This window comes from Camponotus floridanus, unplaced genomic scaffold (assembly GCF_003227725.1).
Source record: "Camponotus floridanus strain SB8 unplaced genomic scaffold, Cflo_v7.5 scaffold464, whole genome shotgun sequence".
NCBI classification, from domain to species: domain Eukaryota; kingdom Metazoa; phylum Arthropoda; class Insecta; order Hymenoptera; family Formicidae; genus Camponotus; species Camponotus floridanus.
In genome coordinates, this window is record NW_020229619.1 from 30,220 (window position 1) to 37,838 (window position 7,619).

Below are 7,619 nucleotides of genomic sequence, written 5' to 3' on the forward strand. Positions count from 1 at the left end.
AACATATAAATTTATATAAAATTATTATTTAAATTAAAACTTTAAATACATAAATAACACAAACATCTAATAATTATAACAGAAAATAAACTTATAAATTTTATAATAAAAAATTATTATAATTTAAACTAAAAAACCTTAAATGTATATATAAGTCATAATAAAATATATAATTTTGTAAAAATTACTATTTAAATTTAAAACCATAAATATATAAATAAATGAATATATAAATTTTCGAAAAGTTATTATTTAAAAATATTATTTAGATTAAAATTTTTTTTGAAATTTTAATAATAAATCTTTTCCTATAAATTCTATTCAATCTTTAATATCTATTCTTTAATATCATTCTTAATTCTATATTAAATCTTTCAATTTCTATATTTAAAAATAACTTATAAATTCATAAATATACGAAATTTATTATTCATATTACTAAAAATAGCTTAATATATAAATTTGTATGTTAAATTTTTCATTTAAAATTCGTATTACATATAAGTACATAAATTACATATAAGTACATAAATTTCGTGTTACATAAGTACATAAAATTTCGCAAAAAAATTCGTATTACTATACAAATTATTGAATGTTAACAGTTAATTTTCATCCTTATATAAATAAAATACCTATAGAAAAACACTCAAAAATATTGATCCCTTAAAAATTCTTAATATTAATAATATACGTGGGTCGTTTGATAAGTTTGGTAAATTTCCGTGAAATTCAACGAGTATTTTGCAAGTTTTGAGACAGTCTATTTTTTTGACGGTTAAAAAATTGGAATCTCGTTCGACCAAGTGTATAGACCTCAATGGAGACTATGTTGAGAAATAACGTAGATTTTTTCCAAAACAATGTGTTTTACTTACTTTTTTACCAAATTTATCAAACGACCCTCGTAATTATTGAAATATTTATTAATTTGATTTCCCTAATATTATTTAAACCTACATTTCCTGATTCCTTAGAAGATACATAATATAAAATCAGCTAATTTAATGACATAATAGCCCTAACAATCCTCTACTTTTTGAATGGAAAATTAAAAAATCTTAATGATCACCTAATAGCCCTAACAATCCTATTCCTCGATTAAGTGAAATTATTCGAGGAAAGCTATCTCTAATCACGCATATTTTAATTACGTGCCCTAATTACATTCTCTAACCGCATGCCCTAACCGCGTGAATAAATGTCCGACATTACGTACTATTGTACGTAAAGCTTTTCTTCAGGCCAATTGAACTTACTTTTCGTTGATTCTGGCCACTTTCTCGCTCGATCTCTAATCAGAGATCGAAAAAGGAGATAAACTCCTTCTTTTGCCGATTAATTACCGGCAAATGAGCATAAATATTTCACGCTCATCGTAACGATCGCTCGATTTTACGATCGTTTCTTAACTATTTGAATATAACTTTATTTTAACTCAAATAAAGCCAAATTACTACAAATTTCTATATACTATATTTTCTAATAAAATATAAAATTCATGTACGTGTATAACTTTTATGATATTACAAATTATTTAATTAATTAATCGTTTGGCTTTATTTTAAGTTAAAGTAAAATTTAAAAACAATATCTACAAACAAATTCTACAATGGATGAGCTATGATATAAGAAATTAGAATAAAATAAGTGCGCGTTATAAGAATAAAGTAGTATCAAAAATTGATAAAATTGTTAAAATTATTATTGCGTGCTCTTGATTTAATAAACTAGTCAAGTCTTCACAAAAAAAAATTTATTTTCTTGATTCTCTTTTTTAAATTAATACTTCAATATATTTTCGCAATAGATGCAAAGCATTTCGAAAGAATTTATTAAAAGTTATTTAATTTAATCTATCCTAGCTCATCCATTTTAAGGCAACGGACTTACTCTACAATTCACAATCTACAATCTACAATCTACAATCTACAATCTACAATCTACAATCTACATCTACAATCTCTACGAATCCGTTATCTTAAAGTTAAATAAAAGTTTTTCTCACTCACCAGCACTGATGCGCAACAGCGGAGTTGTTGTTATCGAAGCTAGTTGTCTGTAACATACAAATATAAAATTCATTTATATTAATGCTCACAAAATGCAATCAATATTTCAAAAAATTTTTATCGCGCGGAATTTTATATCCGATGTGTAAAATAATAAGCGGAGATAAACACGTGTGGAAAATTTTTATAAAATTTTAAAACTGTGTTTTAAGAAAGTTTTTTAAAAAGTTTTATATAACTTTTATAAAAATCTTTCTCTCTAATTTTCTGTTTAATTCATTTAAATAATAAGATCGAATTATTATGCGTACGATTTATAACAATTGATATACAAATAATAAATATTCACCATCAGGTTGCTCCGCCGATGCAAGATGCCTCTCCCAGGCCTCCTCCTCCTCTCATGTTGTTGACGCGCGATACTTTCAACGGCACTCCCGCACTCACGAGCGATATTTTTATATTGCTATTTTCGTTATTTTACGCGCGATACTAAACGGCACTCCCGCACTAATTCGGTACGATTAAAAATTTTGTCGCGCGATGTATATATTTAATATATATATACTTTGTCCGACACTCCCGGTTTCGGTACGAGCGAAAATCCCATTTCATTTCGCGAGAATCAATTTCGAGCCAACAGGTCGGGAATGCAACGATACAACGAGCAAAGATTAGGCCCGAACCGGAAAGAAGACGAAACGATTGACGGAATAGAGGAAAATAAAGTTCACCAGCTCTTTTTCGCGCATAATTATCCTATCTCGTATCGAACCTGGACCCGCTAAGCACGATTTCAAGTGACCCGCACGGATGCTATATCACTAGCGCAGTACACAAGGCTGATAGACGATAAAAGAAGAGGATACCCACATTTTTTAAAAGCTAACATTCAGCAATTTAGAAAATGGGGAGGCAACCCCTTTTACCGAGCGAAAATCGTGCCTAGGGGAATCCACTCGACTCCTCGACAGGGTTAACACACGCTAGGCGTGTGGCTGTAGAGTAGACGAGCAAAGAGAAGGGACCCATTGACGACCATTTCGAACAATCGATCGAGTTCTAACCGATTCGGGCCAAATCAATTGACGAAGCAGAGCGTGTTCATCACTAAGCCGATCGAGCGCGAAGCATCGAACCCGCGCGCCCATGTACATTTTGTACTGGACATACGTTCTGCGCGGCCGGCATCACCAAGTGCCACGTTGCACAAGGCGCGAGTACGTCGCAAAGCAACGACTCGATGAAACATCCCAGTTAGTTGGCGTCGGAAGGAGAGACTCGTTGAACATAAAAACGAAATTGGGATTTTGAAAACGCGAAAACGCGATAACGCGATAATACTATAACGCGAAAACGCGGTTACGAAGCGCAGCCGTCCGCGGCACGTTGACGGCACCGACGACGCGAAAGGGTACTTAGCTTCCCTTTCAGGTACCATAAGATTTATCGTAAATAGAAAAATTTAAAATAAATCTCAAGGCATCATCCAAGTACTAAGCCCTCCCACCACGACAAGGTGTACCCCATGGGAGGGTTATATTATATATAATTTTTTTTTATATATAATATAATATAATATAATAATTGTAATTAATAAGCTTTCTATAAAAAATAATTAAATGGAGTGAGAGTAAAAGCTCTCAAATCCTTTACTCTCATTCCATTTAATAATATAATATATAATATATAATATAATATATATATAATTTGGAATTTATTTTGAAATATAGTATATAAATTTAAATTTGCATAATAAGATTTCGATTAAATTGTGTATTTAATTAACAAAAATTGAGAAAATTTAAAGCATTGGTTGAAATATATTTAATTCTAATATTATATTCTAATATTATAAAGAAATATTATAATAAGAATCGATGATCGAAATATCACAACATAATTTCTTATACTCTTTCATGCACAATCTGTTTCAATTTTTAATCGCAGTAATGAATGATTGTGATTCGATAAAGATTTATTGTTGCATTACAGTTTCATGTAGCTAATTAATTTTTAATTAATTACTTTTTATTAAAATTTATAGTAAATTATGTTTCCATACTAATTGTAATCATGTTTAGTAAAAAAATTATAATATATAAAGCGTTTCTCACCACTACTTTATTACTCGAGAGTCACCGTACAAATGATGACAAAGCGCCACCGTATAGCGCGCTACTGTTTATATTTTATATTGCCAAAATCAAACATCGTATTATCGATAATTCGTTACCGAAATATTTTATATATTATAAAATATACATTAACGTAAAATATTAAATTATGAAAGTATTTAATTTATTGATTGAAATTGATTTCATATTTCAGATCCCTATAATTTAATCAATTTTCGATTAAATTGTGTATTTAATTAACAAAGATTGAGAAAATTTAAAGCATTAGTCAAAATATATTTAATTCTAATATTATATTCTAATATTATAAATAAATATTATAATAAGGATCGATGATCGAAGTATCACAACATAATCTTTTATCCTCTTTTATGTATAACCTGTTTCAATTTTTAATCGCGGTAATAAATGATTGCGATTTGATAAAGATTTATCGTTACGATACTGTTTCATCTCGCTAATTAATTTTTAATAAATTAATTTTTATTAAAATTTATAGTAAATTATATTTCCATACTAATTGTCATCATGTTTAGTAACAAAATTACAAAACGTTTCTTACCACTACTTTATTACTCGAGAGTCACCGTACGAATGATGACAAAGCGGCACCGTATAGCGCGCTACTGTTTATATTTTATATTGCCAAAATCAAACATCGTATTATCGATAATTCGTTACCGAAATATTTTATATCTTATAAAATATACATTAACGTAAAATATTAAATTATGAAAGTATTTAATTTATTGATTAAAATTGATTATTTATCAAACAATTCACGCAATCTTTTGTTATGCTAATTATTTGCATCTATAAATCGATTGTTTTACTTTGCGTTTTCTCACATCCCAAATTATATTTAAATTATCAAGTAGAACGATAAAGTAACACGGATGAAATATATTTGTGATTCTAAATATTAAAATAATAATTATTGTTCGCAAAAATCGCATTTATCGAAGTGATTATTTAATATTTTAAATCCCTATAATTTCATCAATTTTCGATTATATTGTGTATTTAGAAAGATTGAGAAAACTTAAAGCAATGAATCGATATATATTTAATTCTAATATTATATTCTAATATTATAAGAGAAATATTATAATAAGTATCGATGATCGAACTATCACAACATGATCTTTTATCCTCTTTTATGTATAACCTGCTTCAATTTTTAATCGCGGTAATCCATGATTGCGATTTAATAAAGATTTATCGTTGCTATACTGTTTCATGTCGTTAATTAATTTTTAGTCAAGTAATTTTTATTAAAATTTATAGTAAATTATGTTTCCGTACTAATTGTCATTATGTTTAGTAAAAAAATTATAATATACAAAACGTTTCTTACTACTACTTTATTACTCGAGAGTCACCGTACGAATGATGACAAAGCAGCACCGTATAGCACGCTACTGTTTATATTTTATATTGCCAAAATCAAACATCGTATTATCGATAATTCGTTACCGAAATATTTTATATCTTATAAAATATACATTAACGTAAAATATTAAATTATGAAAGTATTTAATTTATTGATTGAAATTGATTATTTATCAAACAATTCACGCAATCTTTTGTTATGCTAATTATTTGCGTCTATAATTCGATTGTTTTACTGCGCGTTCTCTTATATCCCAAATTATATTTAAATTATCAAGTAGAACGATAAAGAAACGTATGAAATATATTTGTAATTCTAAATATTAAAATAATAATTATTGTCTGTAAAAATCGTAATTATCAAAGTGATTATTTTATATTTCAGATCCCTATAATTTAATCAATTTTCGATTAAATTTTGTATTTAATTAACAATGATTGAGAACATTTAAAGCATTGGTCGAAATATATTTAATTCTAATATGATATTCTAATATTATAAAGAAATATTGTAATAAGTTTCAATGATCGAAATATCGCAACATAATCTCTTATCCTCTTTTATGTATAACCTGTTTCAATTTTTAATCGCAGTAATGAATGATTGCGATACGATAAAGATTTCTCGTTGAAGATTTATCGTTGCAATACAGTTTCATGTCGTTAATTAATTTTTAATTAATTAAAATTTATTAATATTCATAGCAAATTATGTTTCAAGACTAATCATAATCGTGTTTAACAAGAAAAATTATAATATACGAAGCGTTTCTCACCACTACTTTATTTCTCTAGAGTCACCGTGCAACTGATAACAAAGCGATAACGTATAAAGCGCTACTGTTTATATTTTATATTGCCAAAGTCGAACGCCGCGTTATCGATAATTTGTTGCTGTCATATTTTTATATTTTATATATTATAAAATATACATTAACGCGGAATATTAAATTATGGAAATATTTTAATTTATTGATTAAAATTTATTATTTATTAAACAATTTATCGCGAATCTTTTCGTTATGTTAATTATTTGCATCTATAATTCGATTATTTTACTTCGTGTTCTCTCACAATCCAAATTATATTTAGATTGTCAAGATAAAGTGACACGAGTGAAATATATTTGTGATTCTAAGTATTAAAATAATAATTATGATCCGTGAAGATCGCAATCATTAAAGTGATTATTTAATATCTTGTATTCCTATCATTTAATCGATTCTCGATTAAATTGTATATTGTTTAATTAACAATGAGAAAATTTAAAGCATTGATCGAAATATATTTATTCTAATACTGTTAAAGAAATAATATAAGTATCGATGATCGGAAGATTATATTTAATTCTCTTATCCCATTTTATATATCCCCTTTCAATTTTTAATCGCGGTAGTGAATGATTACGATTCGATAAATATTTATCGTTGTGATACAGTTTCATGTCGTTAATTAATTTTTAATTAATTAATTTTTGTTAATATTTATAGTAAATTATATTTCGATACTAATCATAATCGTGTTTAGTAAAAAAATTACAGTATACGAAGCGTTCCTTACCACTACTTTATTACTCGAGAGCCACCGAGCGAATAATGACAAAACGATAACGTATAGCGCGCTACTGTTTATATTTCATATTGCCAAATCGAACGCCGCGTTATCGATAATTACGTGACATTTATTATTAATAATAAATATGCAACAATAGAATTTAATAAGTTTTATATAACGTAAATGATCGTGAAAAAGAGAAAGAATCATTAATAAAATTATTGATCGCTTCTTCGACTGTAAAAGAAGATATTTGGATTACTGGCGCATTTTGTGTAAATTATCAAAGGAAATATTCAAAATGAATAGAATAACTTCGAAACCAACAATTAAATTACTAAATAAGTTGCGATTTAAAATTCGCGAGAAAAAACGCGACGAATAAATAATTCGACAATAATCGGAATATTCGATTGCAGATGCGCGAGTTAATAATAAATTTATAAAAAATTAATATGTGTATAACATTATCATATTACAAGTTATTTCATTACAATAATTAATCATTTGGCTTTACATTAAG